Source organism: Bombyx mandarina, chromosome 26 (assembly GCF_030267445.1).
Source record: "Bombyx mandarina strain Sakado chromosome 26, ASM3026744v2".
Taxonomy (NCBI): Eukaryota; Metazoa; Arthropoda; class Insecta; order Lepidoptera; family Bombycidae; genus Bombyx; species Bombyx mandarina.
Window position 1 is genome coordinate 7,158,053 of NC_143232.1, and position 26,265 is coordinate 7,184,317.

The 26,265-nt window shown below is 37.6% G+C and overlaps 1 protein-coding gene across 1 annotated transcript in view; it reads right to left on the reverse strand.

Annotated features, from left to right (window-relative positions):
* LOC114241492 (homeotic protein empty spiracles) overlaps window positions 1-26,265 on the reverse strand; it is an 80,618-nt gene that overhangs the window by 48,442 nt on the left and 5,911 nt on the right. The gene's annotated exons all lie outside the window — the stretch shown is intronic.

Genomic DNA, 26,265 nt, shown 5'->3' on the forward strand with positions numbered 1-26,265 from the left:
AGCAACACAATACGCACATAATATTAAGTTCATCAACTTATACTATAAAACTAAGTAATACTCATCGGACTAAATCACCTTACAAATATTCCAAAATAGCATTTCTCTAAGCTACATGTGACAAGCAAAAGGTATACGGCACTTGAAGACTTTTATTTGAAAAAAGTGGTAAGAATCCGTTGAATTATAGCTTAGCTAGATCCTGATTGGGCAGAAAACGTTGGGCCATAGAAAAGTGCCCAGAAAAAATGAGTAATAAAAAAACACGTGTGGCACTCGGGGACTGCCGCGGTAAAGCTATTGCATAGCATTTTCTTATTAACTTTTGCAATTATAATAAGACAATAATAATTCAATATTAAAACAATAATAAAATAAGATAACGCTATATTTATAAACAATAACAAAGGCAAAACATTAACTGGCCCCTTCACACTCATAAGCTAGACCGCACGAGAGAGAGATGGGCAGACTTTTCATGATGCGACGTCACGCCGCGCGCTTATTCACAAACACTAGGTACACAAGCGCAACGTGTGAACGTGTTGAACGCGAGCTACATAGTGGGGGGAGTTAGGTTTTAATTTCGTTACGAAATTTCTTGATTCGGTCGTCGCGCTCAAAGCCCGCAATAAAAGCTATGCAATATCTTAATATCTTACACGTCTTTGTCTAACCTAGAAAAGTGAATGCAACTGTATTTACGACATTTGAAATATCTTTATAACACATAGCACGTCATAATTCACTAAATATTATATATCTCTAAAACACAACACGTCATATTTCACTTATCCTTAAATGCGCTTAAACGACCCTTTTTTTTGCGTTCACGTACTTACAAGATCCGTAATAAGTTATTGTCGATCACCGCATTCAATTGATTTATCACTAAACGCTGCGAAATTGGTTTTTGTTAAGTTTATAGACGCTAGATCCGTAACAAGGTGTGCCTTCTAAGGGGTTTTACTAACGGCATTAAGTGACAACTCTATTTGGATCAAATGATTGGACAGCATACTTGTAAGACAAACCAGACGCGCTGTATTAGGAGTATGTAGTTTTGCTGGACTCGCAAATCTGCAGCATGAGAGAGTTTCCCGGATGGAGTCAATAGGCCGCATCGGGGTAGCTCAAATAGCTCACTTTAGTGGTGGTTGGACGTCTTTTGAGTCCGCACGGGTAGGTGCCACCACCCTGCCTATTTTTTGAACGGCGGGGCAGCCGTTGTAACTATACCGAGACCTTAGAACTCATATCTCAAGGTGGGTGGTGGCATTTACGCTATAGATGTCTATGGGCTCCGGCAACTTAACACCAGATGGCCTGTGAACTCGTCCACCCAACTGTTCAATGAAAATAAAAATTCGTACTTCGTATAAACTAGAGCCTACACTGCATATTTTTATTACTGTTACAGCGAAATTTTCATTTCTTAATACGTCCGGATTTAATATGTCATGACGTAAATTTGACTTTAATTACAATTTGATTCAATCTTTGTTATAATTTTATGTTTTATTATATTCTAAATAATTTTACTGTAATCCATTCTAGTTGTTAAATATGTAAACCTGTATATAACGATGTTATATTTATAAATACAATGGTAGCTTCCAAAACAAACAGTCGACTCCCAACGACAAAACATTATTAAGAATAAACGGAACTACATTTATTTACAGCTACAAACATTTTACGTAATGATGATGGACGATCCGCTTGATGCTAAACAATATTTAATTCAATTTTAATAGCCGACGTTTCAAGAATAAGTCGTGCTTCACGTTAAGACGTGGTCGCGTGATAAACGACTTTAGTTGGTTCTCATAGTGCTTATTTTTTAATGGTATTAGTTTGAAGATTTTCCTACTTTCATATTGGATAGAATAGAGCAGTGAAGTACGCCCTAAACACGTCAGTACGGATCGTCCCGATCCATTATCGGCGCTTTAAGGTACCTCAAGCACCCGTGCCCGTCCTCGCCGAACCCGTCGCTTGCCACGTGTAAATTAACCCATAGACACAGCCCACTGAGTTCCTCGCCGGATCTTCTCAGTGGGTCGCGGTTCCGATGCGGTGATAGATTCTGCGAAGCACTGCTGTTGCTGGGGCCACTGTTAGCACCACTCCAGTTTGAGCCCCGTGAACTCACCTACACGTCAAGGCTATTACCATAGGTAGAAAAAAAAGTTGGCGCAGTGTTAGTCCGCGCGGGTAATTTCCATCACCTACCTTATTTTTTTGGGTGAAATGACTTATCGACTTGAAGGGTCACAAAATACAATACTAGCTAACTCGGCAGACTTCGTAGTGCTTCAATCGATAAATAAAAGACCTAAACTTTTGTATAAAATAAACTTAAAACAAACAAAAGGAATCCGTCCCACGGGGGACACATCAAAGGAAAAACAAAATTGTTATTTTTATTTCATTCCGAGCAATTTCATATTTATCTACCTTTTAAACCGTATCTGGACTTCCACAAATAATTCAAGACCAAAATTAGCCAAATCAGTCGAGCAGTTCTCGAGTTTTAGCGAGACTAACGAACAGCAATTAATTTTTTATATATAGATAAATAGATAAATGATCTTCGATCAATAATATGATAATCGAGATTCTAACCTCGTGTCTTATGGTGGGTTGCAGCGTCCACATTGTGATATGAATCAAGTGACATAATATGAGATGGTACTAAAAAAAAGGCAATTCCCTAAATTTAGATCTCAAATCATACTCAAAGTTTCTCATACTTTTGATACGCTTTGTACGAATGTAATTATCTTTTATGACGCTCCGTTAGTGAGATATTAAAATTTTAATGTCGGTAGCACGTGTTTACGTTCATATTATGATAGGTTTATTAATAAAAAAGTAATAAGTTTTTTTAAATGGCCTTCGTAGGCATATAGTTATATGAAGTCGTCGTGGCCTAAGGGATAAGACGTCCGGTGCATTCGTGTTGAGCGATGCGCCGGTGTTCGAATCTCAGGCGGGTACCAATTTTTCTAATGTAATATGTACTCGACAAATGTTCACGAATGGCTTCCACGGTGACGGGTTCGAAGCGGACGGTGACCGGTGCTTGTGGTACCAAAAAGCACCGTTATTGGATCGGGAGGATCCGTAATGACGTGTTTAGGGCGACGTCGACTGTTTACCATTCGGTCCACAGGATCGGGTATGTAATTTCCGGCGGCCACGACAAGAGGGTTTTCGTGTCGTGCCGCCTTTTCAAAGTGCATATAACGCCAACAATAATTGCGCAAAAATAATCTTTAGCGATGAACAAAACTAAATATCAGATTTTTCAATTACACAATCTCTGTACCATGAGAGCGACCACACAAAGCTGAACTCGAATTCGCAACTTCTTGGTAGTAAGTGCATACCACTATAAAATGGTAGACAGCGCATTAGCTCCGCCCCTGGCATTTCTGAAGTCTATGGGTGACGGTAATCATTTACTATCAGATAGGCCGTATGCTCATCTGTCTACAAGGGCAACAAAAATAAAAATAAAGGCAATATATGAAGGAGAATATTGAATATATACGCTCCATAGTGAAAACAGCTAACGATGAACAAGCATTACATATTACTAAAATATCACATTTTAATGAAACGGTTATTATAATAACTACTCCTTTATCGCATTATCAATTGAAAAACCTTACCTATGAAGGTTTTACGAGCCATTTTGACGTGGGTGGCCGGTGTTGTAAGTGTTAGAGATTTTACCATTTTAGGAGAAACTTCACTGATTGTGATGCTAATGAAATTTAAATGACATTGATACAAGAAATTGGCTCTCGGGACGAGGGCAAAGTTTTTTCAAATAATTTTTAGATGCATCAGTAACATAGTCAAATATTTCGTTTATTATGGAACATTCTATACCAGACTTTGATTATATGTTAATGTATCAATAACGATTATAATTTACTGGTAGTAGAAAGTCTTGTGATGAAGACGAAGATGACTTTCTTGTGGCAATATCATTAAAATTTTATTCACATAATCAGTGAATTGTTATATTATAATATTTTATGGTAATCCACCCCGCCTAGTTCTGCCGTGAAGCAGTAAAGCGTTTCGGTTTGAAGGGTGGGGCAGCCATTGTTCTGTAAAAACTGAGAACATAAATATTTAAATAAATATTTACTAACAAGATTAGAATTAGAATTGCGTCATTTACGTTGTAGATGTCTATGGGCTCCGGTAACCACTTAACATTAGGTGGACCGAGAGCCCATCCACCCATACCTTCTTCTTCGTCGCTTTCTTCATTGCTGAAGGTCGTGTCCCTGAAACTTGACCGTTGCCTGTCTCGTGAGCTGTTTCCGTCTCGTCCGGTCCTCAGCTGCTCGAATGGCGGTTGCGACTGGCAACCCAGTTAGAGCGGTTACTTGATCACACCAACGGCTAGGTAATCGGCCGCGGGGTCTCTTTCCTTCTACTTTGCCCGTCACAATCACTTTGTCCAAGTTATCTGACTGTCGGCGGGCAATATGACCGAAGTAGCTGAGGATCCTCTGGTAACAGATTGTTGAGAGCCTGACTCGGATGCGAAGCTGATCCAGGATAGATTTATTTGTCCACCCATATAAGCAATAAAAAAGTATAATTATATTGTAGCTCGCATTGTTAATGCATTTCCATAATTAGGTACTGTAGTAGGAGCAATCGAGATAGTCGTAAGCCTGGCGTAAGTGACAAGAGCTATCTGCTCTCATCACCGAATCGAAATACATAAGAATCGTTCAGTTTCGGAGGATGTGATATGTTTTTTATTTTATTCAAATGACCTATTTATTGCTGGTATTAAGGAGTGTTTGAAACCCACAAGAAAAGATACGAATATACTATTTATTTCTGTAATAATCAGTCATGAGTTTGGATTTAAATAACATACAAAACGATTGAAACTTCAAAATAATTTAGCATATTTTTTTTTTAAACATAAATAAAACTGAGTTAATTTGAACTTTATTTGCTTGCAACACCAGTCAAATCGTCACACACATTAACCGCACGCAGTGGCCTTGCAGCCTCGTCCTGTCAAAACTATAACTTAATCACGCGACCATTCTATCGGGAGCCCTCCGACTTCACACAAACAATTTATCGTTACACCCTTTACGAATGTCAAGTTTTAATGGCACTATGATAGCATAATAAATAGCCGACTTAATTTGATAGTGGCACAAGTCGAAATTAACCACGGGCGATTGTCGTTACATCGTTTGCTGTTATAAAAACGAGACAAAATGATTTAGGACCGTTTGTTTCAGGAAATAAGGAGTAGTATGCTTTAACATGCAGATACGAACACCGATTTTTTTTTTCATTATTTTATATTAAGACTAGCGACCCGCCCTCGCTTCGCTTCGGAAACATTAAAACACACATGAAACCAAAAAAATAATTTTTTTTTTTTTTTTAAAAGTAGCCTGTTTTCATCCGGGACAATGTCGGCTTCTAATGGAAAAATAATTTTTCAAATCGGTCCAGTAGTTTCGGAGCCTATTCGAAACAAACAAACAAATCTTTCCTCTTTATAATATTAGTATAGATATATTATTTAAGAATATATTTCAACGATCAAAGACCATATATAGTAACCTTCTTCAGATTTCGCGTGTCGAAGACATGGGAGCTACATTTACGAATTAAGCTGGCATTTTTGGAACGAAGTTCCTTACTGCAGGCTTGGAGGAGATAGGGATTTTGCTGCGCGACCGAACTGAAAAAAATGTGATAGTAAAACCGTAAGAAAAAGTCCGTGTAATAAAACCGTTAAATGAGACGTGCGCAGCCGCGACAGTCGTATATACACAAGCGAGTAGTGTATAATACCTTTCTCTTTCTCCTTCTTTCTTTTAGTTCTCTCATCCCTTCTCTCTCTATTTTGTAATTATTTCTATTTCTATGTAATTTTATGTTGTCAAACAAAAATAAAGAGACATATTTTTATTGTATTTATTTATTTGCGTTTCAAAATACTTCGCAATTTTCGTGGACGCGGACGACTAAGGTGTTATTATTCGACGACATTTGTATACTTTGGTAACAACCACAGTCTATATTTCTATAAGAATATTTCCTAGACCGAACTAATCTGAGATGCGCTAGTTTGTTTGTCATCTTTTTTTTTCCTAGGTAAAAAATCAAGCAGGGACATCGTTGATAAAGAAAGAAAGAAAGAAAGAAATCATTTATTCGCCAAGCATAGTGAAAATGAGTTATTACATAAAGTTAAAAGCAGCGTGTATGCTTTGTCATTATTTGACATGCGAATTTTAGTGCAGTGCAAGATATTATAATATTATATAATTTACCATTCATTCATCCATAATTCAACCAATAATTAAAAATTCCATTTATTTTCAATATCGTCCCTAAGAAAATCATTTATGTGATAATAATTTCCACTAATAAGATTATCTTTTAGTTTTTTCTTAAAATGAAAATCGTCTAAGTCTCTTAATTTCTTTGGTAGTTTATTAAATATCCTATCGCTCATACTATTAACAGCAATTACTGATACACGTTTAATACGAACTGTTTGCATAAAACGTTTTAAACGGACACTTGATGAGGATATAATTGTTATGTGTGCTATTGTAACGAGATTATCGCGTGCGGCGCTAGATGTTACGCGAATTTTAATATTCTCACTGGATACAATGCTATATAGGTACATAACTATATAGCCGTACTCGCCCGCTTCGCTTGGCTTTTAAAATTAGCATTATTATTTATTAACATTATTATTAGGAAGTCCAACACTCATATAAATATTAGCCTATCCATTAAGTACATGTATTTTCTACATGGACACCAAGTTTCAAGTCAATCGGATGCATGGTTCAGTAGTTATAACGGAACATCCGTAAAAACTACTGTAGATTTATATATTAGTATATAGATTATGTAGGATTGGTAAGAACGGAACGTTAACATGTAAGTGAGAGAAAACGGTAAGAAAAGGAAAAGAGAATGATAGAAGAAAAGCAAGATGGCGAAGACGATTGAATGAGCAAGGTGTAAAAAAGATGTCAATTCATTTTTTATTTTAATCACAGAGACGATTTTGGAAGAGAACAATAAAATTGAATCATTTTATTTTATGCGCCACGAACCTAATTCTACAGATATATGTACATATATGTATACAGGGTGTCCCAAAATTCAACGATAACCGGTGTATGGTCGGGTCAATAACTACCCATGGAAAAATAAAATAAAAAACCTGGATTTTTGGGGACACCCTGTATATAGCAATGGAATCGTTTCCGAAACGCCCTCGATGGAGTTAATGATGCGCGAGACATAGACAAGTGACATAACTTTAACAGCTCACTGAGTTTCTCGCCGGATCTTCTTAGTGGGTCGCGATTCCGATCCAGTCGTAGGTTCCTCAAAGCACTGCTCTTGCTAGGGCTGGTGTTAGCAAGACTCAAAGGCTGAGCTCCGTGAGCTCATCTTGGTAGACGAACTCACGGCCCACCTGGTGTTAAGCGGTTACTAGAGCCCATAGACATGTACATCGTAAATTCCGCCACCTACCTTGAGATATAAGTTCTAAGGTCTCAAGTATAGTTACAACGGCTGCCCCACCCTTCAAACCCAAACGCATTAATGCTTCACGGATGAAATAGGCGGTGGTGGTGCCTACCCGGGCAGACTCACAAGACGTCCTACCACCAGTAAATGTGCAAATTATAATTTTGCTGGTTTGATTTTTACTACACGATGCTATTCCTTCACCGTAGAAGTCAATCGTGAACGTTTGCTAAGTACGTATTTCATTAGAAAAATTGGTACCCGCCTGCGGGATTCGAACACCGGTGCATCGCTACACTCAAATGCACCGGATGTCTTATCCTTTAGGCCACGACGACTCTACACATTTGTTGAAACTAGCATAGCCCCTCGAGGTTAACTAGCAATTAATGAATTTTTGGGGAGATATATACGACAAAGGGAAGATCTTCCACCGAGCGGGTGATATTGCTCGGTAGACCGACGGTCCGAATGTTGTTGTTCGGAACTTGTATATATGCGCTTTATCTTGAAAATGTCGTAAGCGAGATTCAGGCATCTGTCAATTATCTTGCGTTGTATGATGCCTACCTGCCACATCACTCCCCTCCGAGACTGGAGGTCGTGTCATTTTTTAGTTAGCGTTGTCCGTGCTGAGATTAGCTTGCAAGGGCCAGTGCTGCTCGAAGCCTGCGGTGAGTCGAGGCTGAGCTTGAATGCTGCGTGCGTGTCACCAGTGCTGCTCGAAGTTTGCAGTGAGTCGAAACTGAGCTGAATGCTGCGTGATTGTCGCCAGTGCTGCTCGAAGTCTGCGGTGAGTCGAGACTGAGCTTGAATGTTGCGTGCGTGTCGTGCGTAGTCCATGTGATGCAGAGCTGCCACGCCGGAGATGTGTGACCCCAAGCGTTGATGATCCGGTCGTGGGCTGCGATGAACTGTAGCGGCGTGATGAGGCAGTGAAGTTGCGTGCCGTAGGACCAGGAAGCGCGGTGAGTCGGCTGCGATGGTCCTGTTGAGGCTGCGATGCTGGCTTGCTGTGGGACGACTGTCAATGACGTGTTTTTATCTGCGAGAATGCGGGGATTGTGGTAGCCGAAGTTCTTGATGCGCTGATGATGAATCAGAAGGTTGCGTGTTCATATCTCGTCGCAGGTCACCAGTTTGGGGAGATATATACGACAAAGGGAAGATCTTCCACCGAGCGGGTGATATTGCTCGGTAGACCGACGGTCCGAATGTTGTTGTTCGGAACTTGTATATATGCGCTTTATCTTGAAAATGTCGTAAGCGAGATTCAGGCATCTGTCAATTATCTTGCGTTGTATGATGGCTACCTGCCACAAATTAATTAATTAACTAACTTTACCGATAAATTATTTCCTTTCACCTGCAGTTGTCATTGAATCATCGCGCGTCCTTAAATTACATATAATCTGACTGTGTATGTATGTATCTGTTTTTTTGTCCAACTACCCGCCGACGAAGCCCATATATGGTACACCGTCATAAATAATATATTGAACTGACCAGATCCGGACCACCCTTGATTCCACCGTCTACAATGCTACCGTTCATCTAGAAGACAACGACTATCACAGAACAAAAGGTCGAAATGAGAGCCTCATCGATTTTTGAAGTCGGCTAAAAATAAACTTACGTAACAATAACCAGGTTTGACATTACACACGAACTCGTCTCAAAATAATGCTGTACTCACTCACAGAACTGACGCTCATTTTGAGCCATATGACGTTATGAAACCTTGTACAAACTAACATTTTTAAGGTATTAAAAAAAAAGAATTAGAATACAAAAAGAACAAAAGAGATACGCCAATCAGATGTTTTTAAATGTTAGGCATAAATTTGTTCAAATTCGTGATCTGAGTACGAAGAAATCCTAAGGAACGGGCGTCAGAAAAACTATAAAAAAAAAAACAATAAATTCATCAACACCAAATAATGACAGTGCCAAGGATTATTTAAAAAAAAAAAATCAACAACAACAACACCGAACCCAAAACCTTTATCTTTGAGATAACCTCACAGAAGTGTCACGAAATACATTAAAAAAATTTTACGATCCCACAAATCGACTTTAGGTTCCACTGACGTAAATACCATTGAATATGACCATAATCGATATAATAATATCGATAATACGATTTTATGAAGAACAAACACGTGGAGTGAGACTTAATAATATATGGTTTTTCGACGTTTTTTTTAGAAAATCGTAACTGCTTCCTCTATTTTATTAAAAAGCAAAGATTAAATGAAAAAGACAGAGGCTTATAGAAAATTTTCACAAATTATAGAATTGTTTATGTATTTGTTACATATGCTAGAAATACCAAACATCATTACTATGTACTATAACATTAAAAAACGTATTTCAATGCTAACAAGTTTTTCTAAACACGCTTTATACTTTACAAAAAATGTCTGTCATATCCTTTGTTTTGTTACCCAAACTCCGTAAGATCCTAGATTACTATTAATTTTAAAAAAGCAAATAGCTAATACTCCAAATATTTCTTCGATTATCTATGGTCGAATTCGGTATTAAAATCCAAATCGATCCGCCATCTTTCACTAAATAATATCTAATGCGATAAAAACAACGTGTTTTTACTTGCTTATCGTATTTTGCATAACTGATGCGAAGATTGATTTTAAGCAATACTAAATCGATCAGCGTAGGTACATCATGGCGGCCGCAGTTGAGATACGGATTAAATATAGCGGATCGGTGGCACAAGTATCCTTGAAACACGGCCTATATCATAATATCAGTCTAACTATACCTAAGTAATAATAGCTATAAGCAAACACATAAAGTAATTACAAACGAATGAATTGATTATTAGCTACCTTGGACAAAGAATTAGTCTAGCTATTGAAAATGGGAACGCTGCCAGACTGCCAGTATCTTCGGAACTTTGCCTAAAGGGACTCCTTTTAATAATATAGTTTAGTTATCAAATTATTATTTATTTCAAATCTTATTAATTACGCAATATTTTCTTAAAAAATAGATACTAAAACACAATTTTTAAAAAATACTATATAAAAATAGTTTGCCGCTGATGGCGGTGTCTACGACACAAGTCACCAGTGGCTAGGACTCCAGAGTGAGAAACCTCCTCACAATGCGCGCTATATCGATATGCTTTCTGTATTAGGCCCCTAACTCAGCTGGATAACAAAAGTTTATTAAGATGTTGATCGAAACTTTTTGCTTACAAGCCGTGTACCGACACAACTATTGGAACAATGATGGTTGAATCAACATGCCATCATAATTGTTATTTTTTTAGGTTTTTAGTTTTAGGTTAATTGTTAGAGTTAATTCTCTCATGTATAGGTAGTTATAATATGTGTATATATATATAAGATACAATTTTATATTATGTGATATTCAATTATAATATTAAAAAAACCGTCATTGTATAATTGAATATCACAGTTCTAAAGTGTCTAAGGTTAAAGAGCTTATCTAAAAAACGAACGAAAATTGTGAATGAATTAATATTTATATTATTTTTTGACGTTTTCCCGCGGTTTCGGTTGTTTTTTTTAACTTAAATCGACGACAGAAATTAAATACAAAATAAAACAATCATGTTTTTTTGCCGTGTTTTCTGTGTTAAACACGAAATGTAAATAAAAAGTACCACAGCCCCATTGTTTCAAAAGATTTGAGTCTGTGTTGAAACTCCTCTATTATAACATGAACTACTAACTAACTTACGCTTCGTAAGGCTATAATTTTAAACACACAAACATGATTAAAATATGATGTAACTATACTTGAGACCTTAGAACTTACATCTCAAGGTGGGTGGCGCATTTATGTTGTAGATGTCTATGGGCTGCAGTAACCACTTAACACCAGGTGGGCTGTGAGCTCGTCCCCCCACCTAAGCAATAAAAAAAATTTTTAGATTGAAAGCTATAAAAAGATAAAATGTATAGGTACCTAGGGAATTAAAAAATACCCGATTTTTATTTCTCATAATAATGCCTAAGACTTGCTAACAGTTACAAAAACGCTAGCGACTTTTAAATAACAGCTATTATTAGGCTGCTACATAATAAATCCTTGATTAACTATTAATTATAAAATGCAAGTCATACACAATAACGTTAATTTGTGATTGACAACTGCGTGAAAACCAATTAAAACGTAATTTAATTAATTAAGTATTACCAATAATTAATTCAATTATTTGGTCATTCGATTAATTGAGACCCCATTCAGGCGAAGGTCTTTTGAATACTTGAAATTAAAAAATGGATTTCTTTTTTCGTTTTAAAGATTGTCACTTGATTATCTGTGTAACGAGCCACAGATTATGTATTCGATTTCTTATGACGTTTTACGTAGGAAAACAGTTTAGGCTGTATAGTGTCCCTCTAGAATAGCGCCACTCCATCTATTCCCCTGGGTGTTGTAAAAATGCGACTTACGAATTCACCAAAGAGTAGGCAGTACCGTTCTCTCAGTATTGTACTAAGTTGTTGTGTCATTTGCTCGTGATGCGGCGTATTGTGAGTCAGCAAGGATATTTCTGCGGCCAAGCCGTCAGCCGTCCGACTTTGAAGACTCAACGGTCAATAGTGATGTAAAACGATTGAGACAGAGACCTCATGTTCCACGGCAGTTGGCGGTGAACTCACTTACTTACATACGCAATAAAAAATGTATTAAGTAATTAACGCCTATTTACAATTAACGTAATAAATGCAACTTCAAGGCACGTCGAAGGCTTGGGTAGCTCATTGTCTAAATGAATATGTCAGACGGTAATCTGTTAATGTAAAAATAAAAATAAATTTGAAAAAAATAAAATACAAATGTCGTTGCCTCTAAAATTCGTAATTAATTCGTAATTAAAATTTTAATTTCATAAAATTAATTATAAATTGAAAACTAAATATTTCCGTCTGACTTCCGCCTTCGCAACAACGCTGCAAGCACAAGCCGAAGAATCTTTCGAAGAAAAGAAGAATATTAACTTATATTATATCTAACATCAAGAACACTCGCGTCATCGAACATGAAGTCACACTTGAAATCACACTTGAAGTCATCGTGGCCTAACGGATAAGACGTCCGGTGCATTCGTGTTGAGCGATGCACCGGTGTTCGAATCTCGGACGGGTACCAATTTTTCTAATGAAATACGTACTCAACAAATATTCACGATTGACTTCCACGGTGAAGGAATAACATCGTGTAATAAAAATGAAACCCGCAAAATTATAATTTGCGTAATTACTGGACCTCTTGTGAGTCCGCGCGGGTGGGTACCACCGCCCTGTCTATTTCTACCGTTAAGCAGTAATGCGTTTCGGTTTGAAAGGTGGGGCAGCCGTTGTAACTATACTGAGACCTTAGAACTTATATCTCGAGGTGGGTGGCGCATTTACGTTGTAGATGTCTGTGGGCTCCAGTAACCAATTAACACCAGGTGGGCTGTGAGCTCGGCCATCCATCTAAGCAATAAAAAAAAAAAGCATAATGCGCTCTTGTGCTGTAATTGGAAAACGGCCGATATTTCACAGATGGTTGAATCGCGCTAACGATATTCGGACCGTCGGTCTACCAAGTAACTTCACTCGCTCGGCTTAAGATCATTGAGACCCTTGGGGGCCAGCCCCAAAAAACGATTATTTTTCTCCCGACCACTTGTTAGATTATCTATGTGCAGATGAGGCAAAGAAAAATAATTGTTAAATTTGTAGATTCACGCTTTTAGTTTTTTTTTTTTAGCAGAGGAATCCATGCACTTATTGCCAGATATTAATAATGTATTAATTATGCTTCAATTGTTCCATAGTTTCCAAATTTCATAATTATATTGGCGATATTTTAAAAATCAAACTCGTGAGTCTGACTAAAATCATATTTTCGTTCCAAAACAATGACATTTTGCATATAATTAATGTTCCTAAAATCCATTACACACATTTAAATAATTACAAAAATTATTTGTTATATGTTAATTTTAATGTGTTTCCATCGAATATTTAAGATTAGATTGTAGTGAAAATATTATTTAATCACATTAATATTAATACAGTTTTAGTTGAAAAGCCAATGTTAAGTTTACGTTAATTTATTGTAATTATGCAGGTTATTATTATGAAAATTACGTTTAATTGTGTGTTAAAGATATGAGTTATAGCGCACGGCCTAGCAAACACAAGGCCGTGTCTTCTATTCTGGTTTTTGTTCTTCGTTTTGCCTATAAAAGCCCGAAAACCCGTTCTTTGAGTTATATTTTTACTGGTCGGTATGGAAACCTTCAATTCTTCCAAAGTAAAGCGCCATTAAGTATTCCGGTAACAGAGGTATGACTTGTCTGAAAAATAGAGATTTCTGTTGTCCAATCTAGGTATTTTTTTCTCTTTTACAAAATGACATGCGGTAGTTTCGTAAAGGTACTGTTGGCAACACCGGTTTTTTTTCCACCTATGCTGACAGCCTTCAAATACTATTACAGCTTTTCCTTGAAGTGTAGGTGAGCTCACGGGGCTGAAACTGGGTGTGTTGCTAACACTGGCCCTAGCAAGAGCAGTGCTTCGCAGAATCTACCACCGGATCGAAAACGCGACCCACTGAGAAGATACGGCGAGAAACTCAGTGGGCTGTGTCTATAGGTTAATTCACTCGTCGAGCCCTTCGTCGCAAGCGACAGGTTCGACGAGGACGGTGACCGGTGCTTGAGGTACCTAAAAGTACCGTCAATGGATCAGGAGGATCCGTAATGACTCAACATTGCGAGAATGGAAGTCTTGTTGTGTCTTACTTTACTAATCCGACCCAGACGACGGGGTGACCCAAAGACCCCGTCGACTGAAAAATGTCATGTCAATAAACCCATTGACATAGCCCACTGAGTTTCTCGCTGGATGGATCGCGATGGTAGATTCGGCGAAGCACTGCTCTTGCTAGGGCTAATGTTAGCAAATTCTCTGCGGTTGAGTCCGTGAACTCACCTACCCGTCCAGACGTAGAGTATATAGCCCATTAGGCTACAAACGAATAAGTAGGGGGAAAAAACTTAAAAAAACTAGTTTTTAAATTCAATTTATAATTGTAATGTTAATGTAGGTAGGCAGCGGCTCGGCTCTGCCCCTGGTATTGCTGACGTCCATGGGCGACGGTAACCACTCACGACTTTTTGGCGGGAACGCGAGGAGTGAAGTCGTGTAATTTGTTTTATTTTGTCTATTTAGTGTTTCTTCAGGTTTAAATGTGTTATAACGGTGGTTTATTAACTGTTTAATATCTGTGAAAGTAGTGCACGAATGTGGGAAAATTAAACAAAGCCGCTGGACGTAACTTCTCGGGATCCTCCAAAAGGTCCACTGAAAAAATCTCAATAAACGACCACCATTTTACTGAGATTATATATCATCCCATACCATCTCATTTCATTTAATTTCATCCCAGTTGATTAATGTCTCAAATTAATCATCTTCATTTCATTTCATTTCACTCCATTTTTCATAAAAATAAGAGTTAAAAATTAAATAAGACTTGACCTAAAAGTCATAGTTACCTGGTCATAAAATTCCTTAAAAAATAACCACTCACCATCAGGTGGGCCGTACCTATGCTCGTCTGCCTAACCGGCAATAAAAAAAAATCTAATTTTATTTTCACACAGCATAATTAATCTCTTCACCGTTACAAAATAACACGCAATGATACACACACACATAGGTACTTAAGTTAGTACCGCTAAAATTTCAACCCACTTTCGTTAGATAAATGGGGGGGGGGGCAAACAAACACATCATTTTTTCGGAGTCGCTTGAAATGACTAGAGAGACAGGTTCAAGTAGTCAGAAACGAACAATGGATGACCGAATTGTAAATAAACACGACAATTAATCATTAACAATAATGTTTTCCGAGCAGCCGCGGCTGCGTTTGTCCGGTGCTCACGACAAAATGGCTGACAGGTTACGTTAGTAATGAAGTGAACAGTAACAAGGGTCCGTTTGGACTATTTTATAGGGCTTATAATTAAGGAACATTTTTTTTTTTTATTGCTTAAATGGGTGGACGATCTCACAGCCCACCTGGTATTAAGTGGTTACTGGAGCCCATAGACATCTACAACGTAAATGCGCCACCCACCTTGAGATATAAGTTCTAAAGTATAGTTATAGTTACAACGGCTGCACCATCCTTCAAGCCGAAACACATTGCTGCTTCACGGCAGAAATAGGCGGGGTGGCGTTACCTACCCGTGTCGGACTCACTAGAGGTCCTACCACCAGTAATAATACAGAAGAAATCAAGAAAACTGTTTTAGTTTTGTAACTATTTTTATTGCATGAATGGGTGCACAAGCTACGGTACCATCTAATTTTAATTGGTTACTGGAGTCCTTAGACATAGCAACGTGAATGACGCCATCAAGTTTTACTTATGAGATTAAAGTCTCAATTATCTTATATAGCGGCTGTACCAGCCTTCAAAGCGGTACCGGATGAATACTCCGCGGCTGAAGCAACCAAGATGGTGGTGTCCTCTCTTAGGGACTTAAAATACGCCCTACCACCAGTATATGGCATTTTACAATGCAAAACATTCATATAACATTCAGAGATCGCCGCTGTCCATTCTCCATTAAATCCCTCAGCCGCCTTTACCACGCCAACGGGAAGCGATAGTGTGATACTATTTTAGGCCATCACACACTCAATAGTACGAAATAGTTATCTGAAAGTCTTCTTCTTGCTTCGGTTTCCTCAATACCACCTCCTCGCAACAAGAAAGCCTATCGTATATTTTTTGTTATTTAAATCGCTTTTTTCAATTTCATGCGTTATAAGTAATCGGTAGGCAGCGGATTGCTAACGATCATTTGCGACGGTGACCACTCATCATCTCAAGTGGGCCGTATGCTCGTCTGCCTACAAGGACAAATAAAGTAAAAAAAGTTAACTGTAAAACACCTTAACATTATGTTGAGGCCGTTTTATTTCGGCATTTTTTTCCGAAATCGAATAAATTTATCGAAATCAGGAAAAGGTCATTTTACTTTTAATTGAAGTTATACAAATAAATTTATAAGTACACAAAACCTCCATCAAAAACTGTTCACATACCCTTACAAGCCCTTTACAAACAGAAGTACAAACTATGAAAAAACAAATAAACCAAATAAACTTTACAACCTACCATTATTGTTCTTTAATACATCAAGCAAAACTACCAACATGGCAACAATAATAAATCGTTGCCTTTAAAAGCCTTCAGTTAATCGTTCCACAACGCTCAACAACAAAGTATACTCAAATTACATCCAATTATAAGCCATTCAATCCTTTTAGTTAGGGAAACATAAAAAAAAAACCATCAAACAACAATCGCAGGTAATTAAGAAGAGAAAAAGCGCGCTCGCGTAAGATTTTGACGTGCAGTGCTACCAACCTTAAAATAATATGAGGTAAAGTGATGTGCAGTACCCGTCAAACTGTCGATTGTTGTTTTTTTTTAATTTAAGAAGACGAAGAATTAGATGAAGAAGAATTAATTTCAATGTAATAATAGTTATCCATCGAAAAAGTCAACGTTACTTTACGGCAGAAGTAGGCAGAATGGTGACTCGTACAGAAGCGCCCGATATATTGATAGTTACTTGAAAAAAATGTTACTTTTTTTGCACTAATTGGTTTTCTGCCCTTCTTTGCCGCGTTTTATTCGAAGCGAAGGTGCCGAACACGAATAATTCTGATTAGCTAATAACTGGACCAACAAAAAATTCTCTTAAAAATTACAACTAGAATATTAGATACCAAATTATTATTGTACATTAAGACTGTCGTATTTTGTTACCGACCACATAACCGCTAGGTACTTTATCAAAATTACTACTATAATAGTAGTCACAGAGTGGCCATAGTTGGTCATACCACGTGAGTTTTAGCTCTAAATAATTTAGCTCCATGACGCGTAAGTGATGAATTAAGATGTTCCAAGAAATCAGAGATAAGCGACACTAACCACGACTCTACAAACAAAATTACAGATCAGACTAAATCTGTTTTTAATTAAATAGAGCTTCATACGTGCTTTTAAGTCTTCGTGACTTTACCACCGATTCGAATTAAAGTTTCAGCTCAGAAGGAAGTACGAGTTTTTTCTTTTCCAAACAATACTTACTGACTGGTGGTAGGACCTCTTGAGAGTCCGCGCGGGTAGGTACCACCGCCCTGCCTATTTCTGCCGTGAAGCAGTAATGCGTTTCGGTTTGAAGGGTGGGGCAGCCGTTGTAACTATACCTTAGAACTTATGTCTCAAGGTGGGTGGCGCATTTACGTTTTAGATGTCTATGGGCTCCAGTAACCACTTAACACCAGGTGGGCTGTGAGCTCGTCCACCCATCTAAGCAATAAAAAAAAATTTAATTACAAAATATTATCAAATCAATAGATACATATACCAGGGATGACTTCAACCATGGAACGAAAAAAGAATAATTAGAATTCTGCATTTATTAATCACTCCGCCAATCAATACAGGGATAGCATTTGTAAGGAACTATATAAGTACTTCAATTATGAGTGATCATTTGTGAACAACCACCGGTCGCGCCAGTAGCTAGTTCAGAACCAGAATGAATTAATCGATTCAAATTTAAACGATCTAGAGGATATATTTCTACGCAATTATCACTGCCTCATCAATTTCGATCGATTAGGACGTATGTAGAGATCGTAGGCAACCAATTTTATGGTAAACGTAATGGTATAATATATTGGTATATTAGATTGATTCTAATAGACACTATTGAAACCCAACCCGGGCCAATCTTTGTTTTGATTTTGTCCGACCACTACGAAACTCCGCAGATTCATCCGCTAAGACAATCTGATTTTTTTTATTGCTTATATGGGTGGACGAACTCACAGACCACATGGTGTTAAGTGGTCGCTGGAGTCCATAGACATCTACGACGTAAAAGCGCCACCCACCTTGAGATATCAGTTGTAAGGACTCAAGTATAGTTACAACGGCTGCCCCACCCTTCAAACCGAAACGCATTATTGCTTCACGGCATAAATAGGCAGGGTGGTGGTACCTACCCGCGCGGACTCACAAGAGGTCCTACCACCAGTAATTACGCAAATTATAATTTTACGGGTTTGTTTTTTATTACACTATGTTATTCCTTCACCGTGGAAGTCAATCGTGAACATTTGTTGAGTACGTAATTCATTACAAAAATTGGTACCCGCCTGTGGGATTCGAACACCCCGTGCATCGCTCGACACGAATACACCGGACGTCTTATCGTTTAGGCCACGATGACTTCGAATTTCCAGAAATTTCACCTTAGCTGTCTACCCATTTCAGAGTTTCGTTTACACACAATACATTTCGACTTTTACAAATATAGATTAAAAGTTTGTGTTAGTCAAAATTCACACACCCATATAAAGACAGCGCTTACACATGTACGACGTAACATTCTACACCGTTTGGCGTGTTTGTATCGCTTAGATAATGACGCATTCTTGAAAAGTGAAATTACAATTAGGTATACAACACAATTGATATTTCGACAAAGCCTCAAGATTTCAGTATTTGCTGAAATGAACTCAGGAAAAGAGTCGATAACGACCCAATTTTCCATTGCTTATCTAGATCAATAACAACAGACTTAAGTCACATTATTGCCTATAAACGAATATCAAGAGTTCATCTGCCATAGACAAAAAATATATTAAATAAGATGCAAACGTAACGACAGATAACAGCCAGTCGATATAACAACATCAAGCTAAAACTCATATTACGCTCATGAATATTGTAATATAACGACAAACGTTTATTTACAGCTGCTATTAACTAATTTAATTAATAAATAAATAATATTCAGAACTGATATTATGGTGCTTGAGCAAGATGTGTTTGCTGCGAAACCGGATTTTTGAACGTATGTATTTAATTTAAAATTCACAATTAATATTTATATAAATATTTGTTTGTCACAGGGGCGACCAGCTCTAGTTTCGCAGGGGTGCAATGCAGGATATTCGGCATTTATGTAATATAATATATTTATGTATGATACACATAAATCTTTCTCTTCAATCACTCTATCTATTGCTGCTTAAAATCAGCGAAATCGACTTCATTTTATTCTATGTAAAGTTTTCTAAGACTAAGTATTCCAATTTATCCATCGCGTTGCCAAATTTCACGATAGGAAGCGGAGTAGCATCCTATTAGAAGCGCACTAAAGCTCCATGACATTCCAATTGTATATAACAATTAAATCTTCGCTCTCACATTCTTGTTAGTTACGATATCCGGGAAACTTAATAACCATGGGATGTGTACTCGAATAGATGAATAAATACAGCGGTCGAGATGCTGTGTTGTATGTAGCAAAAAAAATTGTTCAGAGAAAGGAGCGTTTGAAATGATTTCAGATATTTCCATCCTTTTGTCATTCGTAATTTTAATCGTAAGTGAAAAATCTTAAAAAAAGGTAGCAATAATCGACAAGGTCTCTAAGCACATCACTAAAAAAATTAATCGAAACGATTTCGGCACAACAATGCCTTTTGATAATGGCGGGTTACGGACGAGATGATTAAACTTTTTTTTTCTTTTTCGAAGTGTTAATCCATTTCTATTAAAACTGTTTGGAGTTCATAATAAAATGTAGTTCGAATAATCTATAATCCGTCTATAATAATAAACTGGTGATATTTTGGAAGCGATCTTTTTTAATCTATGCTAGGGCTACCAATACCTTTAATAAAATAATAATTTCGATTGCCAATTAACCAAATTCTACTTATAGTCATGTACCGCTTTTCACACTCAACTGTGTTCAATAAAACAAATTATCTTTCGTATAAACAAACCATTTAAAAAATCTTACATTTCATATAACAAGTTGAAATATTTTGGTTGTTTTTACGCTGTTTTTTAAGATACGTAAATTTATCATATTAAATTATTATGGCATATTAAATTATTATGGCAACGCTTTAACAAAATCTATGATTAAATCACAGCACAGATCTTCAATACAACTCTAATATACCTACATAATATAAATCCAATATTTTTTTATATAGGGGTTATAACGAAAAAGGGATATGAATCGTTTTTTTTATTATTGTAAAAAGGCAAAGGGAACAAGGTGGTGCTGTAGGGCGCATTGTTGACATAGATAATGGCGCGAAATTGATATCGTGCGGTGTCGCTCCCTCCAATTCGATTAAATATGTCGGACGGAATGTAAACAATTGCAATACATTAAATTTATTGATCGTGAAATGTTTTAAGGGCGCGGTGGAAGTAAAAATTTTCTGTTAGTATTTTTAACTGTTTTATTATTATCGAAGCACGCTGGCTACGAACCAAAGTCACAGCAAAACCAATCTGTACTAGCACCCGCCCTCTCTTCGCTTCGGAAACTGTAATTTATTATTGATTTCGCCACTATTTAATGGATGTTATTATACATATAAACCTTAATCTTCAATCACTCTATCTATTAAAAAAAAACGCATCAAAATCCGTTACGTAGTTTTAAAAATGTATGCATACATAGGGGCAGATATAGGGACAGAGAAAGCGACTTTGTTTTATACTATGTAGTGATGTAGTATATGACGGAGAATTTGGAACCATGTTGTTTTTAAAATGATGACGTCAGCGTTGATTGCCTTCCATAGTAACTAAAACTTACCTTTCCAAACAATGCCTTTTATTAAATTTCTAGGGTACCAAAATAGCAACAGAGAGGTCCATCCTTTCAGATGCTAAAGTCATGAATCCTCTTGAATACAATTGTTTACATGCGTAACATTAAGGTCAACTTTAACTAAACTAAACTTTAGGTCGATGTAAAGAAAAATATTTTATTGTGTCAAACCTTTAAAACTCTTTAGTCTTTAAAAAAGATTTTTCATAAATAGATACACTGAGCTGTCTGTCATTAAAAAAAAAAAAGAAGTTCAGTTTTTTATATAATTCAATAATACTATTTAAAAGAATAATTTAAAAAGGAGATTAAAGGCTTTAAATGCTGTTTTCTTATTCGTGTATTTTACAGGAAACCCAATTAATTATTTTATTATCGTTCAATAATTCTAGAATATTTCATATAATTATGTATATCCACATATGTATACAGCTTCAAAACGAGAATACTTACAAAACAAACAAACTCAGTTTGGTGACAAGACCCACGAACATTAAGTTCAGTGTGCTTAGTGCGAGTTTTTTAATACCTGGAACAGCTTCCCTCCGTTTGCCGCTAGGGGCGCTGTTCAAACTCAATACAAATTTGAGTTAACTTTTACGCGATCGAGAAGTTAAAAAAACTCTCACAGAGCAGACAGCTGATATCTCGATTTATCGCAACGACACGTGACCCATTGAATCCAGTTCACGATATTTCGATCGACAATTTATTTACACTACACTATTTTAATTTTTGTATATTATATAGCGTAGACTAAGGCCGGATGCATATTGTACTGTAGTACCTGTTTGGATATGTTTTTTTTTGGATGACAATGTTTTTTTTCCTTCCTATTCGCTGATAGACTAAGAGAATATTCCAACTACGTCCGAACGGGATGTGAGCTAACAGAATCAACCTGAGAGAATTTGCGAACACCAACCCTAGCAAGAGCTAAGCTGAATCTATCACCGGATCGCGACCCACTGAAAAGATCCGGCGAGAAGCTCAGTGGATTGTGTCCATGGGCTAGTTCATAGAACGGTGACCGGTGCTTGAAGAGCCCACGTGTAGATCGCTCATAATACATCTAAAGTGGGTTATGATGCTAATATCTCTGTACACTTTAAGACATGCGGCCTAACAGCATTTCTATACGACTATCCTACTCTTGATATTCGGACTTCGGAGCAAACTTTGTCTAGCCGGTGGTAACCACTAATTCTTTGCCACTACTAGACAAACATGAACGTTTTTTTTTATTGCTTAGCTAGGTGGACGAACTCACGGTAGGCCGTGAAGTAGGCCTGGTGCTAAGTGGTTACCGGAGCCCATGGACAACTACAACGTAAATACCGCCACCCACATTGAGACATGAGTTGTAAGGTCTCAGCTTTAACAGTACAACCTAACCCTTCAAACCGAAACACATCACGGCAGAAATAAACCAATTAATATTTTCATTTAAAAACTCGACAATAAGCCGCAATGTATATTACAATTGCGTTTTCAGTGACAAATATAGGATCCGGCAAATGCAGGTTCGGGCCTTTTTTTTGCTTAGATGGGTGAACGATCTCTCAGCCCACCTGGTGTTAAGTGGTTACCGGAGCCCATAGACATCTACAACGTAAATGCGTCACCCACCTTGAGATATAGGTTCTAAGGTCTCAGTATAGTTACAACGGCTACCACGCCCTTCAAACCGAAACGCATTACTGCTTCACGGCCGAAATAGGCAGGGCGGTGATACCTACCCGCGCGGACTCACAAGAGGTCCTACCATCAATAACGACCTTCCTTCCACCGGACCGGTGACCGACCGGCGACCGGACAACGCGCGCCCGTCCTTAAACAGCACACACAAAACACGAGTCAATGTAAACAAATCGATAAATGTAGTGTATCGAGTCGCCGGTCGACCTATACGAACTCCAGGCGGCTTACATTGTAACTATCAGCACAATACTAATAATTACTGCACTGATAGTTTAATTACTCGTTATTAAGGGTTAGCAACTTGTTGTTCGGGATATGGTCAATGGTAAAAGATCTCGTGAACGAAATCCCATGCGCTAAACTGGTGAGAATCCTCACCAAAACCCAATTTAACGGGTGCGTGCGCCAACCTTGAATTCGCGAATTATGGAGAACACCTATCAATGCTTTGATAAACAAGGATTTCACATGACCACGACTGCTCTGCCAAAAATAACCATCTATGACGATGATTAAGGGTCGTATCGACGCGTTTAAGATGTGATACTGGAGGAAAATGCTCAGAACTAATTGGACTGAACACAGAACTAACGAATCCATTCTTACCGAGTCCAAGATTCCGACGCGGCTCAACACTATATGCGTGCGGAGGAATTTCAAGTTCTTTGGACACATTGCCAGAAAGAGAAGTGACAATTCAGAGAAGCTGCTGGTAAGAGCAAGGTATGCGAAAGAAGGCCAAGAGGCATAAGTCCAATGCGCTGGTCGGACTGGACACGCTTTACTTTCAATACTTCAGTCCACGATGCCTTCCGATGATACGCAGGGCTGGCGCAGGATAATCTATGGGAAAGTTATTAAAAGAGGCCACGACCTTCGACAAGAATCCTCAAATTCGTTTTTTTTTTTTTTTTTAATGCTTAGATGGGTGAACGAGCCCACAGCACACCTGGTGTTAAGTGGTTACTGGAGCCCATAGACATCTACAGCGTAAATGCCACCCACCTTGATATATAACTTCTAAGTTGTCAAGTATAGTTACAACGGCTGCCTAACCCTTCAAACCGAAACGCATTACTGCTTCACGGCAGAAATAGGCAGGATGATTGTACCTACCACAAAAGGTCCTACAAAGGAGAGAAAATCGTTTTGACTAGCGATTGAGCTCTTATGACCGACGGTCCGAAATGCTGTTGCTCGGAACTTGTGGATATGCAAACTTATCTTGAAGATGTCGTTAGCGCGATTCAGGCATCTGTCAAATATCTTGTGTTCTACAATGACTATTGCCACACTAACTAGCTCAATTCAGTAGTGAATAACTAGCGCAATTCTCCTCAATTTTTAATGCGTTTTTAAAGCCCAATTAACTCCAATAACGGTTCATAGAATGCCTTATCATACTCTAGTGAATTAATTAGGTGGATGTCACACGTAACGAAGATAGCTATTAAATGTCTCGTGGAAATTTTAAGGGATCGGTTTTTCGTCACGAAACCCGCGCAAATTAAAACATTTTAAATAAACAGGCAAAATAATAATGAAATCCTTCATTAGTGATGTCTGTTAATGCTTTTATTATCTATAGTTTTTTTTTTTTAACGGACTTCCCAATGCCGACGGATTCGAAAAATATGTAAACTTCAATTATTTTTTGAAAGGTCTCTCTGTTTTTTTTTTATTATTTTAAACAACGTGTCAAATTTTAAATGCGATTTGAAGTTTCTTTTAGTTTAGTGATTTCTCGAAAACAACGTAACGACCTTTTTGTGAACTTTAAAAAAAGATGTACCGCTTGCTGGACAACACTAAGACTTCAAAGGAAAGGCAATTAACATTGAAACAGATAATCCCTTCAAAAGGCACTTTGTTACAAAAACCCGTGCCGAAAAAAAAATGAGGAGACGTTAATATTATTTAAAAAAAAAAAAAAAACTTTCCACAGAGTAACAATAATCCTGTTTGTATTGTTTTTTCTAAGCATTTGACATTTACAAGTCGCGTTCCAGATAACTTGAAGTTTTATCATAATGACCGCTCTAAAGAGATAAGCTACCGCGTTTTTTGTGGCACGAATACTAAGTCTGTCATCGAGATTTAAGATGGCGTGCGCTACTAAAGTGATAAACGAAAACTATAATTACACAGCTTAAAAGTCCACGAATTAACACATGCTTTTTTTTTTGTTTTAATGACGCTATATTCACCAGTCCAATTATTGTATAGTCATTGGTCCTAGCTATTAAGTGTATAATCTATGGGTCCTAGACGCGCCTGCAAATTTTAAAGTTAATCGGATGTCTTGAAGTCGCCGAAAATGACGTACAAAATTTTATTTTTATTTTAATTGCATAGATGGGGGGACGAGCTCACGGCCCACTTGGTGTTCAATGGTTACCGAAACCCATAGACATCTACAACGTAAATGCCGCCACCCACCTCGAGATATGAGTTCTAAGGTCTCAGTATAGTTACAACGGCTGCCCCACCCTTCAAACCAAGATGCATTACTGGTTCAAGGCAATTTTTTTTGAATTTGATAAAAAGTAAGTACACAAGTAAATATATATGTAAAAAAAACGTTATATTGTTTATGCTGTCCCTACCACCGTCGCTAATGGCTAATAACCTCCATAAGTAAATAATATCAACTAATACAAGCTTCGTTTTAAATAATTCACATTAAACGCTACAATTAACTTTGTTTATTACGAATTAATCAAACGCAACTAACTTGCAGTAATAATTATTCATGTAGAATAATAATAAAGTGATTGATATACCCACGATCAACATAATGTATAATTATCTTGTAATATTTATGTTTCCGGAGACCTGATTTCTGTTTCGTACAAAATATTTTTATGCTAAGTTCACGAACGCGGCTTCGTGGCCGTGGACTAAACCACCTATACATCGCGCGGCTGGACAACCTTGCCCAGCGGTGGGATGAAAAAGCAGCCCATTTTTTTTTTTTTATTGCCTTTGTAGGCAGACGAGCATACAGCCCACCAAATGGTAAGTAGTCACCGTCGGTCATGGACGTCAGCAATGCCAGGGGCAGAGCCAAGCCGCTGCCTACCATTAAGTACTCTCCGCAAGACTCATTTGTTTGAAGGATATGTCACATCGCTCGAGAAACACCGTGGAGGGGAGTTCATTCCAAAGCCTATAATATGACCTAATATCTTTCCATGAGGAATTTCATCAAAATCCCTTGAGCAGTTTTAGCGTGACAACGTCCTAGACATTCACTT